Genomic DNA, 22,931 nt, shown 5'->3' with positions numbered 1-22,931 from the left:
TTCCTAGAATTGACATAATTTTCAAGTTTATTTTTTTAAAGGTATAGAGATATAATACAGATGTTAATTTTCAATTTGCTATATAATAGTTTTTTTAAGTCTCTTAAGATATATCCCTTCTTCCCTCAATATTTTTATTCAGTTTTAATTTAATTCAACTATCAAATTCATAAAAGTTAAGTTTGTTATATTGAAGTTTCTACTATCCTCTTATGACTCATTTGATGCTCATCTCAATGTTTATGACTTAATTTAAGTTGCTAGAAGTCACGCAGTCATTCTTGGCTCCAAATAGAAAGAAAGAAGGTAAGACACTTATACCCAGATTAGGAAATCTGTTTCTGGGTCAACCAGATGTGTAGAAACATAGACAAAATATTGAACATAATACCTGTGAGGCTTTGAAGTATTGCCATCACTCAGTGCTTTTTTCCCTGCTTCCAGAATAAAAGCATAAATTTCATCATTTATGTTATTTTTGGCTGTATGTAACAGAAAATTCACTCAAGCAGTGAAAAATTTTGAGACTCATTCAATGGCTGTTGCGTAGAACATTGATAAGAGTATCACTACACTTGTTTTTTATTGATTGCTAAAAAGTACAGTAAAAACAACAATATAAAGTAAAATTAATTAATGAACATAAATTACCTTCTAAACTTCTGCTTTCAATGGTCACAAAAAGCTCAGGGGTATACAATAAAGTTTATTCAGTTTATGACTTTGTAGGGTTTAGATAATCATCTTTGAACTCAACTGATCTCAGCTGCCCTTGTTCACATGGCTGCTATAAACTATTTGTCCATAAGGTGTCTTTCTGATCCTGTCACACCTTGCTCAAAGCTCAGGAATGGCATTGGCTTGGATATCAAGAATGACTAAAAAAAAAAAAAACAACAAACAAACAAAAAAAAAAAAACGAAACAAAACAAAAAGAAAAGAAAAAGTAAAAAGAAAGAAAAAAAACAAAAAAGTGACTCAGCTCTCATGCACATCTGTGTCATACTCTAGAAGGTCATCCCAGATATGTTTTCATGATAAAGATACAGGAGCAAGGTAGTCACACACATGCTGTCAATGCATCACACCTATTAATAAACCATTGGCCCAAACACTTGCCCATGCAAGTAACTTGGTGGAGCCCAGAGGCAGAATGGGAAGAACTGAAAAGTTATATGACAAAAATGCAAAAATGGACAGTGGTGAACTAGTGAGGCCATTGACAAAAATCAAACTACAACAAACTCACTAATGCAAGTTAACTCTCATAGGGTATCAGCATATCTATTGATAAACAGTCTTCTTCTTGTAGTGACATCCAAAAATTTGCATTTCTACCTGCCAGGTGGACCTGTGACATGGTAGGCAGCATGTGCATTCTCTGAGAAGTGTTCTATATTTTATGAGAATCAGCATTTCATCATTGTCTTTTATTTCATTCATCCTTATTACTTTGAGATACATGTAGCCCCTTTTATAGAAATCTTTTGGGATAGTGAAAGTTTGGATAGTGACAGGTGCCTGTGTTAAAAATGTTTAGAGTCTAATGGGACACAACAAAAATTTTCTGAAATAAAATAATAAATTGCTTCCTGGAACATATTCTGATGTTGGGGAAAAATCAGAAGAGCCAGGAATGTATTTTGATGTCATGAGAGAATTAATATGAAACAAAGCATATCATTTGTATTTAAAAACTTAATTATTTCAATAAAATTTATAAGTAGCTTATCATTGCTTTTGAGCATTGGAAAAATACTAAATTCTGTCATTAAAAGAACACTGCTAACCACATATATTTAATCAAAATATTAATTATGCTTCATTAAAGCATATGGCTCAGATAAAGAAAATTTGAGCTAAATTTTCTAGATCATGATAAATTATTCTACCATTCCATTCAGTCCTATATGCTAGCTTTTTTTAAGTCTGAAAAGAAGATGGAAAATAGCTGATGTAATAGTTAATGGCTTTGCTCAAATATTATTGACTTAGGCAGGCAATATATTTGTCTCTTAAGAGTCTGCCAAAATGCTATGGGAAGCTCTATAAATAGAAGGGTGATTAGAAAGTGATGCTCAACGTTCCCTATGGGCTACTCAGTTTTTCCAACAATCTTCAACCTGAGGTGTAGTTGTCAGGGTATTGGTGGTGTTTGGAGGGGTGTTCTCATAATTCAGCATTCAGACTTTCATTTATTTGTACTTTGACAGTGCAGCATCTAATCCTTGTTGTCTGCTCTTTCCTTGGTGTTGGGGCAGCTTCTATAGAAATCAACACTGCAGCTTTGGTGAAAATTGGCTAATCCTATTGCTGCACAGCCTCAAAAATGTTATCTACAGTACTAACACTTTTGTTTCAGACTTTCTACTGTTCTTCCTGTGTTATTCCTTACCCCCACATCCTTACTCTCCTTCTTCCTTAGATAATGGGCACATTCAATTCTGGGGCCTTTCAGTAGTTTTATGACATGAATTGGCTTATTTATCCTGGCTCCTCTCCAAGAAGTCACTTAGCTTTCAGTTACTATTATTCCATCCATATACCGCCAAAATTTTATTGACTTCACTGGAGTGCTTGTATTTCCTTTTATCATTTTTATTGTCCTTTTGAATTAATGCTTTTATTGCTTTAAACTAAGTACACCATTTTTGCCAAGTTTAGTAAGGGAGCTGAGGTAAATTTATGTGTCTTCCATGTTTTTCAGGAAGTCTCTGTCATGATATAGCTTCACATTGTCTGTGGTGGACAGAGCCAGCTCACTCTGTCATCAGTGCTCTCCTCGCCCATTGTTAACAAGACGTCAGCTATATGGTATTGAAAGAGTAGGCCCTTACCGAACCCAGCTAATCATCATCACTGACGTGGAGGGCGGTGAACAATATTCCAGTTCTTGGATTTATTTTTTCATATGGACATATTTCAGGTGGAGTAACAGTCCCCACTCCTCACTCCGTCTTGCTGATTGTGAGTTAAAAGAAGGAACCGAATGTTCTGAACTTAACTCATTTCTCTCATGTTAGATTTTCTCCCCATCAACAAGGCAGCATGGATATAGTAGAATAGGCTTTGCCTTAATGAGAATCTCCAGAGATCTATGATGAAATGTGAACAAAATCATTGGACCGCAATCTCAGCCATGTTCTCTGTTTAGTCTATAAGAAAAAGAACTGACATTTTAGACTCCATACATCTTCCTCCTTGTTTTTTTTTTTTTTCATTTATTTCTGAACTTAAGAAAGACAGAGCTGTTATATATTATATCTATGCTCACTCTCAACCCTGAAGCAAACAAATAAACAAAACCAACCCAACAAATTTCATCCTACCGCCATGAAGCAATGTTTGCTTCAAAATGAATCTGGAGACTTGCCTAAACATTAATGTACAGCACTCCTTTGACTATGGTGGCTGCTCAGGATTAGGTAACAGCGACGCTTTTACAGAGTGAAGACTATGAATTTCACTTGCTATTTTTAGCCAGGAAATGTTGACTCTTCCTCTGGTTGGTTTTATGAAAATCATACTGGGAATAACTACACCTATTTCATACCCATGTCAAAGGCAGCCAGCACATAAAAGAGGAATTCATATCAGAGAACTGAGACAGAGTCCAGAAGGGATTCTGCCTAAAGTTCACATTACTTCTAGACTTGTGATTTATTGGGCTAGTTATTATTTTTTATGTTTAAGTTCATTTGAGGTGGTTTCTTATCATCAAAAATATTATTTCACTGTAAAATTTGCTTGTCTAATATTTCTGTAGATTTTTCACATGTGTGAAAATGTGTGCTCCTGGTTCTTCAGAGAATTTGAGTGTAATGCCCAATCCACTTGAGCAGAAGCAATGTTCTATGGTTCCAGTTGACTCTTCAGTTCAGAAGTCAAATAGGTTTCACCCATGACTAAGTTTACTTAGCTTTTAAACAGGGTGTGTGGTAGGCCACACTGCATGAATGGGAATGACAAGTCAGAGGTCTTGGTGTTCCTAGGCATGTCTTTTGATATTCTTTATTGCTGAGATGAATGTGGTCACAAGAAATGAGCTCTGGTGATTATGAACCACCTCAGTTGAGAGAAACTAGATGTCCTGTGCATTTTCTTAGCTTTTATTCTTTGAAGAAATACATGACAACCTCCTCAGATGGACATGACTGGCTCCCATTTTCCAAGTACAGCAGAATATCAATTCTGTTACTTGTTACTCAATAAACTCAACAATGAGGTGCAGTGTATGATGTGTAAAATAATAATCTTGATGAATCCTCATTAATCTATGTCTGATATGCTCCTATTATTCCCTGAGTTAATGTGCAAGGAGAATTTTAATAAAGGTCAAATACTCAGATGTCCCTGAGGCCAGAAGATAAATCACAGACTTGTTTTTAATTTTTTTCTGTCAAATTAGTGTCCTATGAATCTCATTAATAAAAATAATAATAACAATATATATTCTGGGTACAAATAAAGTGCTGTATACATTATTATATGATTTTAAAAACTAAGCTGGCTTTGTGTCCAGTTTTTGGGAGGTATTTGCCGAAGCCCTGGAAGTTCCCAAGTGACAAAACTGTCTTTGTTAATGGTGGTGCCTAATAGTTTATGCTAATGAGGTGACTGTGTATAGTCCTTTGATTGTTTGAGTTAACAGTATGGCTCAGGATATGGGCTAGCCTCTCCAGAAAAACCAACTATGTAATTAGAGGGTTTGGACTTTGACCCACATCATCCATCCTGACCTCCTGGGAGGGAAGAAAAAGCTGGAGATTGAGTTTAATTACATGGGTAATAATTCAATGATCATGGCTACATAATGTGATCCTAATGAAATCTCTGGACATTGGCACTCATATGAGCTTTTCTGGTGAATGATACTCTGTGCATATTATTACTCTTCACTGTGCTGGGAAGGTGAACCAGCATGAGTCCACAGGGGAAAGCCACTGGAAACTTCTTTTTCTGAGTGAGTGAGTGTGTGTGTGTGTGTGTGTGTGTGTGTGTGTGGTGGTGGTGGTGGTGGTGGTGGGGTGGACCTTCTTGGACTGTTACCATGTGTCTCTTCTTTTTGCTGATCATGATATGCCTGATTTGTATCCTTTTTGATGTAACAAGACTCATTTTAAGTGTAGTGCTTTCCTGAATTTTGTAATTTAGTCTAGCAAATTATTGAACCTGAGGGGGCAATGGGAATCCCCAAACGTTTAACCAGTTGATCAGAATTGTGGGCAGCATGGGAACTCTCAAGAGTGTGGCTGGTGTCTAAAGTGAGGGCAGTTGTGCAGAACTCTGTGTCCTTAAACTGTGACATTAGGCCTAATTTTGGATACTGAGTGTCAGGTTGCTGCATAGATACCTCTTCATTATCTTAGTATTTCCATGGAGTAAAGATTTCATTATTTTTCTTTTACATATGTTAATAAAGATTCTCGTAAAAAATGTTTAAATTGCTGAGTATTATATATCATCTCTTTTTTATAGTTTATGTAATTAATTTTTTACAGTCTCTGAAAAATTTTGCAGCAAAATGCTTATCTAAATTTTTTTTCTTATTCGTCTTTTAGAAATGTAAGTTATATTGCTTGATAAAATTTCACTTCCTTGAACACTTGAATTCTATTTATTCTAAGTTTAAAACTGTTTGGAAGGTTACAAAGGAGTACAATGAAATAAATTTAAAGGCCACAGAAGATCTAGATATAAAACCTAATGGCTGCATTAAGCCAATTTAAAAATCTTTGGAGCTCTAACTTCTCATTTTAAACATACCAACATCTGAATCATAGGGGTGCCAGAAGAAGAGGAAGAGCAAAAATTTAACTTATGTGAAAAAGTAATGAAGGAAAACTTCCCTAATTTGGCAAAAGAAGTAGACATACAAGTCTAGGAAGCACAGAGAGTTGCAAACAAACTAGACTCTAAGTGGACCATAGCAAGACACATCATAATTAAAATACCAAAGGTAAAGATAAAGAGAGAACCTTAAAAGCAGTAAGAGAAGAGAGTTACCTATGAAGGGGTGCCTATAAGACTGTCAGATGATTTCTCAAAAGAAACTTTGCAGGCAAGAAGGGGCTGTCAAGAAGTATTCAAAGTGATTAAAAGCAAGGATCTACATCAAAGATTACTCTTTTCAACAAGACTATCATTTAGAATGGAAGGGTAGATAAAGTGCTTCCAAGACAAGGTAAAGCTAAAGGAGTTCATCATCACCAAGCAATTATTATATTAAATGTCAAAGGGACTTACTTAAGAAAAAGAAGATCAAGACTATGAACATTAAAATGACAACAACAAACTCACAACTCTCAACAACTGAATCAAAATAATGAAAACAAAATCCAACTAAGCAAACCAGAATAGGAACAGAATCATAGGTATGGGAATCATTTGGAGGGTTATCAGCTGGGAGAGGGGAGGGGGAAAAATGGGGGAATGGTGTAGGGACTAAGAAGCATAATCGGTTGGTACAAAATAAACAGGGTGAAGTTAAGAATAATATAGGAAAGTGTGAAGCCAAAGAACTTACGTGCATGACCCATGGACATGAACTAAGGGGAGTAGGATTGCTGGAGAGAAGGATGGTACTGGGCAGAGGGCAGCAAAGCGGAGAAAAATGGGACTATTGTAACAACATAACCAATAAAATATACTTTAAAAAAAGAAAAAGAAATCTTGCAGGCAAGAAGGGGCTAGGAAGAAGTATTCAAAGGGATTAAAAGCAAATATCTACATCCAAGATTACTCTCTCCAGCAAGACTATCATTGAGAATGGAAGGGCAGATAAAGTGGTTCCCAGACAAGGTAAAGCTAAAGGAGTTCATCATCACCACGCCCTTATTATATGAAAAGTCAAAGGGACTTATTTAAGAAAAAGAAGATCAAAACTATGAACATTAATATGATAACAAACTCACAACTATCAACAAGAGAATCTAAAAACAAAAACAAAAACTAAGCAAATAACCAGAATAGGATTGGAATCATGAGTATGGGGATCATTTGGAGGGTTATCATCTGTGAGGGGGAAGGGTGAAAAATGGGGAAATGGTGCAGGAATTAAAAAGCATAATTGGTAGGTACAAAATAGACAGGGGGATGTTAAGATTAGTAAAGGACAGGGTGAAGCCAAAGAATTTACATGCATGGCCCATTGACATGAACTAAGCGGGATGGGACTGCTGGAGGGAATGGCGGTACTGTGTGGAGGGGAGCAGAGGGAAAAGAAAATAGGACAAAGGTAACAGCATAATCAACAAAATAGACTTAAAAAGAAATAAAATAGGGGTAATTATACATGTATCAGACAGTGTTATGAGGAGGTATGACATAACTTATATAATATGTCTAGAAAAAATATTAGGTCCATTTCCCCTTTAACATAAATAGTCACATAATTGTATTAGTATAATCTTTTTAGGGATAATAAGTTATAGGATGGAATCCACCTTCTGTCCATTATTTTTCAGAAATTAAGTTTTCAGTGGTCGCCACAGTGTCAGAATTGTGACTCAGAGTTTGTATGTATATGTGTGAGAGAGAGAGGGAGAGAAAAAGAGGAGTGAAAAGGAGAGCAGAAGAGAGGAGAGGAGGGGAAAAGAGACTTTAACTCTTATTTTAAAATAAGCCTTAAATGTTTGGTGGTCCTAGATTCACAGATCTCCAACTATAGGAAGTGCAAGTGACAAGGGCCCTAGTTCCTACAGAATCTATTCCATGTCTGTGATGAAGCCACACTTCCCAAGAGCTGCTCCCAGACAGTCACTGGGCAGACTAGAGATACTAAGTCAGTGTCATTCCCAGGAGACAGGAGACTCTTCTAATGGCCATTTGGCTCAAGGACTTCACTCTTTTATTTTCCTGATGTTTTTTTTTTTTTTTAGCTTGCTGTGGAAATTGCAAAGAGCTTCTTGTTCTTTGAAAGTTAAAGATATACTAGATCAGAGTTAGGGCAACTCTCTTTGAAGTACTTTGACATTAATTCTCTTAGAATTCAGAGTTTTTATTTCCATTTGTAAGATGTATATTTATGTTTTGATGGGGGAAGGTGGTCAAAAGGAGAGAGAAAATATCTGATGTAATTCCTTGTCCTGGGTTGTTGCTACAGCAAATATTTCACGTACCATCCCTTTTCAGTAGATATGTTGATTTGTGAGCAATGTTAGTTCTTGTTATAATTAAAGTGACTGTACAGCTGACATTTGCACAGATCAGGGGTTGGGGAAATAAACATTTCAACATTGAAAACACGCATGTACAATCTTATTCCTCCCAAACTTAAATGGCACCACTTGGTATCCATTGGAGATTGGTTCCAGGACCCTCATGGAGACCAAAATCTGCAGATGCTCCAGTCCCTTATGTAAAATGGCGTAGATCAATGCATACAGTTGGCTCTACTCATCTCTGAATTCCCAGCCACGAATCGGAAGTACTGTTTCAATCCAAAGTAGGTTGAATTTGTACATGTAAAGCCCAGGGATATAGAGAGATGACTGTATATTTATGGAAAAACTCTGTGTATAAGTGGACCAACAGAATTTGAATCCATGTTGTTCAAGGGTCAGCTGTATTTTCATGCCAGTTGTCAGATTAATGAGTACTTCTGAGAATTAAATATTGTTCCTTTAGAGTCTTACAGGCATTTTCCCATGACGTGGGTTTGGGAGGGTAGAAGTAACTTGCCTTATCTTGTAGCTAACTAAGACACAATTAGAATACCACCTTTTGGTAGAGATATGTGTTTATATGGCATCTATTCATTAAAAGTGCATAGCCTTCTAATGTTATTGTTTTATAAATGACTATTTTTATTTTTATCAATTTATGTAACATGTTTACCCTTGTATTTGGCAACTTTTTGACCTCAGAAATAAATTAATTTCCTCTATGGAATTTTAGAAGATTAGAACACTTATATTTCCTCTTATCTTATCCTCCCTCTCTCAAAATCTCAGATTCTGTTAATGTTCTCAGAGATTTGGGCCTCGGTTTGTTTAACTAATATTACCATATTCACATTGAATTTTATAATATATAGTATATCATTTTAATGTTGACTTTTATATTATAATCACTTTTACATGATTATTATTTCTAAAATGTTAATTCAGTATATGGTTGCCACTGTAAATACATTTAGTTTTTTCAATCATACAGTGAAGTAGAAATAAGACAGAAGAATAACTCATATCATCTGTTGAGAGTTATCTGGACTAAGTAGATGATAAAGGCAACAGAGCTACGGGGCAGGCACAGGGCAGGGGGGAAGATGGTCACTTCCACTCTTCTATGAATCATGGAGGTCTCTGCCTTGGACATCTCAAAGGTCCTCTGAGCCTGGAGAATTATACCGTCCTTTCCATTAAATAGAGGGAACTGTCAAGCTATGAAACTGTGGGCATCCTAGGAAATTATCTCCTACTGCAAATCACCTGTGGAATAACCACCAATTTCTTTAGCCTTTGAAGGTCAAATTACCTGGAAGTAGGCTGGAGTTGCATGCTATAGACATAGTTGTAACAACTTCGTTTTCTTTCCCACATTCCCAGTGACCACTCCCATTATTTGTTACTATTGAATTGTTAGGTTTTTCTCAATTTATATATAAAACAACAAAATTGATGTTAAATATGTGATTTAATTTACCTAGACCTTTGCCTTAAAATTTAAATTAACAATTCTATATATAGCAAATTGTCATAGGTTTTTTTATATCAATGTCCAAAATCATTAGGTTTCTATTTGGAGTCATTCTTAAATTTCCACAGATATCCCTTTTTTTCCTCCCAATGGAAAGGAAGCGATGACACTAATTTTTAACTTTCTATATATTTCAATCTCTCTGTTGCTTTATTAAGTAAATGTCAACTGGGCTGAGAATAGAATTCTGAAGTCAAACTCTCTGTCAATTATCTCGAGCTATTATTCCATCTTCTGGCATCTAATGTTGTATATGGAGAAGTCTGGCACCAGCTTGACTTTCGTCCTCAGTGAGTCTTTTCTTGTTCCGCCAAGTTTCCGGGGCAGAAAATGGGTGAATGTAGACAGCTAGTGAGTCATGCTGATGAGCAGAAGCTTGTAGAATCCATAATATATCCTTAAAATTTAATACTTTACCCGACACTCTAATTTTTGCATTTTGTCAATTTTGCCTACCACACAATAAATGCTTTTTAATCTGAAGATTCACATTTTCACTATAGTCAAGATTTCATTTATTATATGTATATTGACTCTATTTTTCAAAAATATAAATATGGATTGCATCACCATTATTTGTCTTCTCTATTCACATCTTCTTACAGATTGTTTTTGTTCTTTTCATTTTTGTTTCCCTCTATGTTGTGGAGGATTTGATTTTATGGATTATATTTTCTGCAAGGTTGATGCTGTACTTTTATACTTCTATGAACATTTTCAGTTCTGATACAGAACTTTTACTTTCTTAAATTATTTTCTTATTAAGTATAGCATAATTACAGTCAGGTTTTCAAACCCTGTGTGTAGAGCTAAATGAATTTTTATAAATATTTAAATTTATAGAACCAACACCTAAAGATAACCAATACTTTGATTTCCATCACTATGGCTTAGTTTTACCTGTTTTGAACTTCAGATGAAAGGTATCATACAATATGAACTCTTCTGTGTCCAGTTACTTTTGCTTAAAATTGTATTTGTAAGATTTTTGAATTTAATTTAAAAATAGTTTGTTTATTCTCAATAACTTTCTAATAGTTTTGTATTAATTCATTTATCTCTTCTGTTGGTGATGAACACTCGTGTTTTTTCACGTTTGGGGCCATTAAGGATGAAGCTATGCACGTTTTATGATAACACGGAAAGAACTGGAGAGTGTTATTCTAAGTGAAATGTACCAGTCAGTGAAAGACAAATACCATATGATCTCACTTATACGTGTAATCTAATAAATAAAATAAACTAATAAGCAAAGTATCACCAGGAACATAGAAACATGGAACAGACTGACAGTTGTAAGAGGGGAGGGAGGATATGGGAGTTGATGGAAAGAAGGGGAAGAGATTAATCAAAGGACATATATGAATGACCCATGGACATGAACAATGGTGTGGGGATTGACTATGGTAGTGGGGTGGATGGGCTAGGTAGAAGGGGGCAAAAGGGGGAAATTGGGATAACTGTAATACCATAAACAATAAAATACTTTCCAAAAAAAGAATAAAGGTATGCACATTCTTGAGATGTTTTGTTTCACATATGTGTGCCTTTCTATAGATAAAATTGCTGGATCATAGCTTATATGAATATATAACTTTGGTAGATAACATCAAACAGGTTTTCAAAGTGATTATACTACTTTATATCCCCATCAACAAAGTATAAGAATTTCATTTTCTCTATCTCAAATATATCATTGGTGTTCTTATGTTTTGGTGTCTTTTTTGACCCAGTTTGTTTTTGCTTTAATTGCTATCTTATAATTACTACTAATTGTTAAAATAAGAGAAATGAGAAAGAAGAAATAAATGATAAAAAATATGGGCAACATTTCTTCACTTTCATACTTAATTGGAAAGAGGATATTTCAGGGTTATCTCTTGCCCAGCACAAAATTCTTTCTAATTTTCTCTCTGCTAGTCTGAGATTATCTCTTGCACATGTAATCCCTCCTGGGGACTCATTATTGCTACAAAGTGTTTTAGAATATGTTTCCTATTCTGAAGCACTGGAGAAGGATCAACCAAGCTGTTCCTGGCAATGAGAATGACATACACATAATTTTGAATTCTCTCTCTTTTTTAATCCTATTTGCTCACATCCTTTATTTTATCGAAGTTGATAAAGGATATAGGCAAAGTTAGTGATGTTTTCCTGCATTTAAAATCATTATCTTTTCTGAATAAAAAAATCATGTAAGTCTATAGATTTATGAAAGATTTAGTATATAATACCATAGTATTTGTATCTTTATAAAATTAAGTTCTAATTCTTTATGAACATTAAGAAATCAGGGTTGGGGAAGTACTAAAACAAGTCAAACCTTTCACTTATCTTTGTGCTGTTTTTGCCTTTGTTTCTGTTGTATCAATCAACCACTTTTTGGAAAAACATTAGACTTGGTATCTTTCTTAATTTTTGGTGTTTTATCATTTAATTTTTTTCAAAAGACAACTTTATTTTAACATGGTACTATTTCAGATCACCAGAAATCTTTCCTTTTGAGCAGTTCAGAGAGCTTTATGTTAGGCTTGTATTAATTTCCATAATTCAGTTATTGAGGACGTAGTGGAAACAGCCCTGTACTAGGAGACAGTCACCATTACAAGATCTGTATCTGAGAGACCACACCTTGTCCACAGCCTAAAGGGGCTTAGCTCCATTGACCTCATCTCTCTCTCCCACAGCAGTTTATTTGAGCATGTGTACTTGATGCCAATGTGACTCATAAAATGCCTTCTGCAGGGAATTTGGAATCAGGTAGAGAAGAAGTCCACGAAGTGTAGAAGATTGGAATAGATTTTTCTCTCAGGGGAGCCATGATACAGCTCCTATAAATGCACGTAAGTGAGCAGAGAAGTTGGTTTGTAGAAAGAACTGGAAACAAATGCAGAGAACTATGTGGAGATGAGAAACTATTGACACAAGAGTTTCTGTCTAATAAATTTCTATGTTTTCTGTGTTTTTATATTTCCTGCACTTATTTTCTGCAGTTGTGTTCCATGTATACATTACTCACTGTATAAACTGTAATTATTTATTTGAATATCTGTCTCTCTCACAAAAGGAGATGATTTTCTTCTTCTTGGTGTCTTCAGCACTGAGTATGTTGTTGGCACATAGTACGTGCTCAGCAGCTTCTGGTCAGTCAATAAACTAATGACTATGTGAAGTGAGTGCATTCTTATCTGTTAGAAAACAGGCTATTTTCAGTATTTCCTTGTTTCTCTCTCACACATATTTTTATGTATGTTGTCACTAGAGGTGGCTGAAATACATGCTCTACAGTTTCTTCTTTTTAACAATATTTTATGAGTGATGAGTATACGAAGTAGAGGAAAGAATATAAAAACCCTCATGAACTACTTCCCTAGTTTCTATAATTATCAATGCATGGCTCATTTAAGCTTCTCTACTCTCAACCCCCCACCATTCTGGATTATTTAAAATAAGCAAATCTTATATATATCAATACATCTGCAAACACTTCAGTATGCAACACTAAGATTTAAGAATTCAGTGCTTTCTTTTAAAAAGTCAAAAGGTTTATAATAGTTTAAATATAAGGAAATGAAACTGTAATACTTCTTATACTTAAACTAGTATGCTTGGTGATTTCCAAATATAAAAGCTAAAATCTGATAGATTTTTTTAAAGAATAGTCTTAATTTGTAGCATAAAGGCAATTATAATTAAAGTGTATAAAATATAGTTTTATTATCACGTTAGTCACTTCTGAGTTTCTAGCCTCCCTTTTTCTGTGCTTGGCTAAGATCATTGGTGATCTGCCTTATTATTATTTTTTTCATTGCTATAAATTCCATTCCAGTGACACGTGATAATTCTCCAAAAGTTAAGTTGAACTTTAAACTGTATAGCAAAACTAATCCCAACATAATAATGCAGATTAATGTTTCCTTGGGCATAGTCCTTAAGCATTACCCTGGAAAGTCTTGCTCCAGCTGTTTCCAATTATTTTTATTTCACATCATGTTTAATAGCAGGGAGGAGACTATGGCTAATGGTTCTTTCCTGGAAATTAATCTGTCAACCTGGTGAAAATATAAAGTTTGAACAGATGAGCAGGAATCCTTCAATTTAACATCCTAAGCATATTAATTCACTTAGCAAGAGCATAATAAGATTAAGTAATCGATGAGAATTTCCATTAAGAATGAGGAAATGTAGCACATAGAGAAGGGAATTAACAACACGTCAATGTGATGTATTCATAAAATGTTTAAAAATTAATTTAGGTGTTAGGTAGTGATGGCTGAATTCTAATGATGTGTCTTGGGGATGGGAAAGACATATACAGGCAGTGTCCTGGTCTTTATGTAAGATTTCATGATGTAGTATTCTGCATCAAGCCTGTCTTTTTGACAGTGAAAATGGGAGATCTTTTCCTGTGAGTCAGGTATGGGGAAAACTGAAACAAAAAGTAATTAATTGCAAATAAAATGTTATATTACAAGTAAATGGTTAGTAATGGTTAAATAAACTCTATATTGTTAGTTACTCTTTTTAAATGACAGCAAAAATTATGTAAATTTTTTGGAAAACAATAAATATAATTGCTATTATATAAAAATAAGGCCTATAGAAAGTAAAATAAATATGTTAAAATTTTTAAGTATTTACAGTGATTGTGCTGGTGATAAAATTAGGGATAGCTTTCTTCTTCTACTTTTTCTCATTTCCCAGTTTTCTGTTACATAAATGCAAACCTTGGAAAGATTAAACAACTTAACGCAATTTAGTGCCATACTGTAAGCTTAATTTAATGTATATGACCTGGAACAGAAGTCTGCCATGAGTAAGGACATGTAGTTATTGATATATGATAGAGCAAATATAGGAAATGTTAACAAGAGAATATAGGTAGGGGGGGTATACTTATTCATGTAAAATTCTTCAAACATTTTTATGGATACAATGTTGGAAGTAAAACAACAAAAATATGCTCTGAGTTTAGAGTGACCAACTTATAGATAAAGTTGTAGAACATCATTTCTGTGTAAGTTGAAGGTTCTCAGTATATGCTTCATTGTTATTTATTTACTGTGCTTTTTTATCTTGTATAATCTATGTATGCAAAATAGTCAGATATTTGGGGTTATACAAGGTGATGTGTAACATGTAATGGTTTTATTCTTGTTCTTTTGGTCAATGTTACACTAAGTTTGCTTCAGTAGCTTATTTAATAATATTTTATTACACTTTTCTTTAGTATCATCTTCTGTATTATTTGCCTTTAAAATTTTATTCACATGCAGATTTAATATTTGAAGAATTTGCTTATAGAGAAGCAGAAGTACATCTTTCACAAGCATTAATATAAATATATGTATTCACATGTATTAAATATATTATGTGTGTTACATACAGCTATACATATTAAACATTAAGAAGATGGTAACTAGCTATTATCTCTCTCCAGGGATACTAAAATGAGTAAAAATGGAATAAATATATAGCATAAAGAATTTCATTATGCCATTGCATCTAATTTGGGAACAATACATATTTTAGTTAAGTAATGTGTGTTTGTGTGTGTATAAAATTGAATACAAATATTTTATATATATGGATATATATATGAATTAAAAAATTATTGACTTGAGAAATTCTCTTTGGAAATAAAGTGCAATGAGTTAATACTTTTAAATAAAGATTGTTTTATTTTTGTGAGGTCATAAACTGGGTATAAAAGGATAAAGGCAGTATATAAGCAATATCCTACTAGGTTAAGGGAAGAGAAAAATGTATATCATTCTTGGTGCACTTTTTCTTTTCAAAATTTTAAATCATAGCTTTGTTATTAAGCACACAGATTAAAAATATAAATTAACTAGTCCTTATCAAGAAGACAGAAGAACTATGCAGAGACACTAAAAGGGGTCTTTCTAAGTTGGCATTGTTCTTTGGTCAATATTTAGTACTAGCCTTTAGGTAAATCTTTTGAAGTTATAAATTTATTAGGATTTTGCTTTACTTGGTACAGTGATAAGAAAATAAACCAATGATAGGAATTTTTATTTCATCTTTCTAAATCTCACTTTATCTAGAGAATTCCTTTTGGTTCCTTGCTTATAAGCACATTAACTATCATTATGATAAAATCCTTCTAGTTAAAAAAATATTTTGTAACAGAGCCAAAGATATAAATGTTTAAAAAGATGAGAGTTTAATACCAATCTATGTTATGCAAAAATATGTTTGAATTAATTAGCATTAAACTTGTCTATGAATAACAGAAAATTCCAAAGAATCATAGTTTGAACAAGACAGAAATATATTTCTCTCACATTCAAGAAGTCTCGAGATCAGTTCAAGCTTGTTTGGTTGTTCCAAAAGAAACCCAGATTCCTTCTCTCTAGTTTTCCCACTATGGCTTCCATTGTCAAGGTTAACTTTGCAATCCAGGATGGCTGCTGGAATTCCAGATTTTGTATCGGCATTCCAGGCACTAAGATGGAAGAAGGCACAGGGAATACCACTTTCTTTTAGACACACTTCCCGAAATTTTCACAGAAAAATTCACCTCCTGTTAACCAAAACTTGGCCACATTGTCACACCTAATTACAAAAGAAACTATGACCTGTCATTTTTATTTTGTTTGACCATGTACCAAGATAAATATCAAGGTTATATTTCTCTGTTAAACACAAATATACCTCCACTGCAAATATATTTATTTCTTAACTCCTATGCTTGTAAACATGCCACTTTATATGGGCAAAGTCTCTTTTGCCCATGTAAAGTGTCATATCTTGAAAGGAGATTATCATTCTGGATTATCCAGGTGGGCCCAAAATAATCACAAGGGGCCTTATAAAAACTATGCAGGAAGCTCAGAAAAGATGGATGATAGAAGCATGGGTTGTAATGAGGTGTTTGGAGATGGAGGAAGGGATGGGGATCCAAAGAAGGCAGGTAGACTCTAGAATCCGGAGAAAACAAGGAAATTAAATCTTCCATGGAGCTTCCAGAAGGAATCAGTCCTACCAGCACCTTAAGCCCCATAAGATTAATTTTGACTTCTAACCTCCAGAAGAGTAAGAGAATGAATGTGTGTTGTTTTAAGCCAAGTTTGTGGTAATTTTTTTACAAGAGCAAAGGAAACTACTGCACAGACCGAGGAAAAGAGCAGAACAGCTATTAGGCCCATGAGCAATCTGCCATACAGTTTCAGTGATATGTCCATGTGGTTGGAGCTCAAATGTCTCCCAATCCTTTTTTACATTTAAACTCAGCAGTCCTGTATCATTGGTAAATGAGTGAATTCTCAAATTTGGTAGCCTGAGTACTTAGGTTCAGTTTAAGCACTTGGTGATTAAGGAAGTACAGCAATTACGTAGCCACTAGCACTGTGGATGAAAACCTCCCTTAGGTCTGAGTATTCGCATTTACATTTCTCAGTCCCAGCAAAGGCCAATGAAGTATAGTGAGACTTAGAGGAGAGGCGAGGGAGAGAGCTGTGGTCACAGAGACAAAAAGCTTGGGTTGAGTAGAGGAGGACCTAAGAGGTGGCCTGCTGTTTGATGTGCTGACTCTTCTCATTAGTGACCGGTGGTCTGCTCCTCTGACCTCTCCTGCTGTCTAAGTGTCCCTTCCATTCCCACGGCCAATGCACAGCTGATGGTTTATCTCTGGTAATCTCACTGCAAAGGCTGCTCACTCCTTTTTCTGGAGGGTAAGGTGTTCATTGCCATTCTTGACCCTAGATTATTTGCCAAATCAGACTTGACATATTTGATAAGTATTCATTCTTCGTTGCTAATTTAAGATGTCATTTGTGGTAGGCACAATAATGAACCCCCTCAAAGATATTTACATCTCAAATCCCAGAGCAATTATGGATGGAATTAAGATGGAATTGCAGATGGGATTAAGGATGCAAATCAGCAGAGGCTGAGGTTATTGTGGATTATCTGGTAGGACCCGATGTAATTACAAAGGCCTTTAAAAATGGAAGAAGGAGGCAGAGGTTGCAGAATCTAAGGGAAAAATGATTAGAGGGGTGCATCATTGCTGGCTTTGAGGATGGAAGAAGAGGCTACCACCCAGGAATCTGGGTGGCCTCTAGAAGCTGAAAAAGGCAAGGAAACAGATTCTTCCCCAGAGCTTCCAGAAGAGAACAACTTTATTTTAGCTCACTCAGACTCATTTTGAACTTCTGACCTCCAGAACAGTAAAATGATAAATCTGGGATGTTTAAAGTCACTATATCTGTGGTAATTCATTAGAGCGGCAATAGGAAACCAATTACCACCCCTCCCCTCTGCATGGGCACACACGCACACTTTTTAAGAAAAGACTTCAGAGAGTAGTGACTAAAAAGTACCAAACAGGAGGAGACATTTAAAGGTACAAAGGCCCCATTGATGGAGGCAGAGCAAGTAGAGACTATAATATTTGCACAGCTTTTACTTCACTGTTTCTGACATCAAAGGCAACATGAGAAATATCTTCGGTTACGTAGTTTTATGTTCTGATGAAAGCATATGCCTTAAGATGTAACATTTTTCTTTGGATTTAGTACTAGAGCTGAGATTTATGGACTTGACATGAAGGAGCACCAAGGACCATTCTTTTAAACACAATTTAGGACAAGATACAAAAATAATTTTCTTATGAAGTCCTAAGGGAGCAAAGTGTCCATTGTGATTCATGAAGGCATCTTAGAGAGGCTTCAAGATGTGTATCCAGGACTTTGTTTTTGCAAGTCTTACTTAATATCAAGATGCTGGAGATGCCTAAACTGAAAGAGAAACGAACTGAAGGAAAAGTTAATTCAGTTGATGGAAGAATCAACATTCTGATTGTAAGGAGGGTAAAGTAGGTGTTTTCTTCTTTGGAGACAAGGTCTTCTAGAGATACTTAATGAACATGATCACCTCCCGTTCTTGGAAATTCCCAGTGAGAAAACAAAAGTATGGATCCCCTTCCCCCAGCAGAGGGAAAGTCAGGGGCAACATTTCTTATCCCTTCAGGCAAGACAGTCTGAATAGTTGTTGCCAAGAGTAGGGATGTTGCCCAGAACCATGGGTTTCTCTTATGTGCCAAGGGTGGGTACCAAACTTTTAGCAAACAAAACTAAAATTTTATCAGCTTTATATATAATACTGCAGGTGTTATTTACTTCAGGCCAGAGTCTGAAGACCTAAAAAAAGAAAGTTGATTCACACAGTGCTGGCTTTCCATCAGACACTTGGATGTGTGTTACATCAGCCAGGTCTCACCGAGATAAGCAGTTAAACAAAAAATAAGTCCTTGAAGAGTTAACATCACTCTTTGAATTCAGATGTTGTAAGATAATCTTTGGCCCAATTCTACGTTGTTGATTCAGGTGAGGATTATATGTTTTTCCTAACATTGGCAGGCAGCTCTTAATGCCAGAGCCAGACTTGCATCATTTTCCTGACCTTCATTTGCCTTAGAGGGATTCATAGAAGAAATTAGTTCATTTTTTATTTTTAATCCTACAAAGGATTTTAAAATTTTATGTTTTTTTCACACTTCTCCCACCACCATAGTAGATTTATCTGCAAAACTCTGAATATATAAACAGAAAAAATGTATTCTAAAAGCTATTTTAATTAGGATATTGATAATTAGGGAGACTGAAGGGAATGATAAATATCAAGTACTTATTTTGGGATGGACACCAAAGAAGATATTTTAACATGTTATTTTATTTAATCATCACAATAACATTCTAAAATTGTGTTCATTTTCTCTATTTTATAGATTAATAAATTTCCCCACAGAGCAGAGAAGACAAGATTTAAACTTATACTTTTTTTCCCATTATATTACTTTACTATTTATTTTATTTCCATCTCAGAAATAATCATTGTTAATTATTTTAGAGAGAACTACATGTGGGGAAGTAATTCAATCTCCATAACCCTATAGTGAAGAGGGATGTTACAAACTTTAACACTTCTTAAATATTAACTGTGGAAGTGTATACATGATCTTAACTATCTGGAAAAAAATGAAAAAAAAAAAGGTGAATAAGCTAAATGTTTCTTAATACCTATACATTTGTCATCATTTAGCTAAATGAAGCATATGTTTAGTGTTATTTTTAAAATATTTTACTTGGTTATGTTTGTTATTAAAAATACAATGGAGGACAAAAATATCCCCATTTCTTTCCTCAACTCCCTTATCAAAAAGTAGCTACTCTTAACACATTGGTGGGTATTCTCTAATATATTTTCAAAATTGTACTTACAAATATAATGTGCACACACGTAAGTGCAATTACACCATTGTACTATGGCCTGCTTTTTATTTTCACTTAAAAGTATTTTGTTGATATATTTTCTATATAGTTAACTACCTAATTTCCTTTAAATGTTTGAATGGTACTATTTGGGTGCAATGTCAGACAGAACTCAGGATGGTGTGAGCTTATAAATATTGAGAAAAAACCTTCAATGTGCTCAAAATCATAATCTATTTTACAGAGAACATTAAGATGAGTAATTGTAAATTTATTTTATGTTTCATATGCATATTCGCTTGTGAATTTCAGTGTTACTAAGGATGGTGTTGCATTCAATGTTTATTTTTTGTCAAGTTTTTATTGGTTGGTATTAAGATTAGATAAGTTACAATTGCATTTTATTACACTTAATATATTGTGACTTTAGCATGCTACAAGATTTTTTTCTTATCTTATAAAAAGCTCCTCATGACCCAGATATGGAGCACCAGTGAGGAATATGAGCTACGGCGGTGGGTGAAAGGAATTATCCTTTTCTAAGCTAAAAAGGACCTATTCCAGTTTTCAAGAAAAGGTCGAAGCAGGATCCTTCTGTCGGGCAAAATAAGGATATATAATTTATTAGGCAAAAGAGCATAGAGGGCAAGCAGAATCTGCATCAATCTGTGTTAAGGCAGAGCTCAACCTAACATTATTTCTTGAGTATAAAAAAAATAGGTCAATGGCAGGAGGAATTTCTAGGATGATAGTCTTCTACTTCTTCACTGTTCAGATGTGGCATTGCTTTTCTCTATCTAGTGTACAAATGTAATGCTGGGATCTCCCTTTACCTATTTTTGGGAGTTTCTTTCACCTCTCTTCATATTGGGTTTCCTGACTCTGACATCTGATATTATTCTCTTTTTGGTTATCTCTCATTTTAATGAAGCTTATCTTCCACTTATTATTTTTTCTTTCTATAACAGTGTAACATACAGGGTGGAGAAAAAGTTGGTTTACGGTTGAGTGTATGGAAAATAATACAATCATTAATAAATAATAGTACAAAATCAACTTTCACGTAGTCACAACTGTAAACCTCCATTTGCCATACCCTCTATATGCAGTACACAGCTGAAATCTTAAGTGTGTATCTTGATAAGATTTCACATATGTACATACCTATAGAACTATCACCCAGATTCAGATATAAAATGTTTTCTAATCCCAAAAGGTCTTCCTGTGTTTCTTTTTAGTTAATGTCTTTTTCTCCAAAAGGTAAACGCCATCCTGACCTCTCTTCCCATTTATGAGGTGTGCTTTTCCTTACATTTCACATGAATTGAACCATATGATATGTGTATTTTGTGACTGACACCTTTGACCAACATTTTATCTGTGTTGGTGAACATGGTGGCAGTTCATTTCCTCTCATTGCTGTATCGTATAATAAAAAATATTTTTTTGATGCAGCCAAAGAAAGGCAAAAGGAGTATTGAATAGGTAATTATACTGGAGAGCATGACTTCTACATATAATCAATTAGCAGCCTAGATCAACAGAGACTTTGACATCTTTAATATATGATGTTTAAGGTCACCTTGGAGGTCATCTACATTTCAAGCAACTCCAAAAAGAAAGAAGTATGGACTAAAGCTATGTGAAAAAGTATTATGGGCTTGCCAGGCTTAGAAGAGATGCCCGTCAATTCTACTCACATCCCATCAACATCACTTTGCATAGAGTGACAAGAAATACAGACTTTTGCTAGGCAGCCACTTACCAGGAATAAATCTACACTATGGAAGCATATGATATTTTTATTTTATAGCTGGCCATCACTTTTGCATTCTAAGTTTATTTTACTTTGCTAAATCCAACTGCTCAGAGAAGAGGTGAAAGCACTTTGAGAGACAGTCTGATAAGGGAAGAAAATTGGGTGGGAAGAGACCCAGTATCTAGAATGCATACACTGACCTCAAGCTCCTCTTTGAATATGGGAACCCAATCCAGAACAGCGTCAACTCTGTTTTTACCTTCGTCAGTCTTCTGCTATAGTGAGGAGGGAAATTTTGACCACAGACATGGAGTAGGAGAAAAGATACAGATTTTTTACCTTTTGATCAACACAATTTAACTATGTTTTTAATTCTATCCTTCTCTAGCCCTTTATCCCAGAATATCTGAAGCTTCTGACTGTTTCAAGTTTCTTGAAATGGCTTTTGGCTTGATCTGCTGTAAGCTTAGGATCTAACCCTATTAAGTCTGGTATGTCAGCCACCAATGATCTGTCTTTCAAAATCTTATTCCACTTTTCAAAGTTCTTATTTTGTTTTCACCTTTCAAAATTTGTATTCTTCCTTTGTTCTTCCTGCTACCCTCATAAAGAGAGGGGAAAAAAAACTTGTCTGTAGTGTTACCAAGATTTTGAAATTCAATCAGCCATTTTAACCAAAGTCCATGGGTATAATATTTTGAAAATAATGAACAAATATATTTTTATCCCTGCAGATTTTATTTGCAGCTATTCTGCCACTGGCCTCAGAAAAAGAAAGATTTGTGGGTGCCACTTCATGAAGAAGACATGCATGATGTAATAAGAAAACTTTATTATATGAGAACAAAAACTACTAATCCTTTTGACCTAGATGAGTGTGGAAAGGAGACAAATGGAAGAAGAAGGAAGTGATAAGATCTGGAAATTTTCCTTTACTTCTTTTCTTCTGAGTTGAAGTCCCAATGGAGATATTTATTATGTATAACTCCAGATAAATTTGGTGTTGCCATTGGGGAGGTGGGATAAAGAGATTTCCCACAGTCACAGAAATTGACTAGACATAAATTGAGAAGATATAATCTCCTTTTAAATACTCAGATTCATTTTAAATACTCAGATTCATATTCAGATTCATGTCAGAACAATATGGAGGAGGTTAGAAATCCTTGAGTAAGGTGACAAATATGAAAATCTGGAGGTAATTACTGTTTATATAATTTACAGAGGATTAGACA

This window comes from Furipterus horrens, unplaced genomic scaffold (genome assembly GCF_987537825.1).
Source record: "Furipterus horrens unplaced genomic scaffold, mFurHor1.1.pri manual_scaffold_1, whole genome shotgun sequence".
Classification (NCBI taxonomy): domain Eukaryota; kingdom Metazoa; phylum Chordata; class Mammalia; order Chiroptera; family Furipteridae; genus Furipterus; species Furipterus horrens.
Note: the sequence above shows the minus strand (reverse complement) of the source record.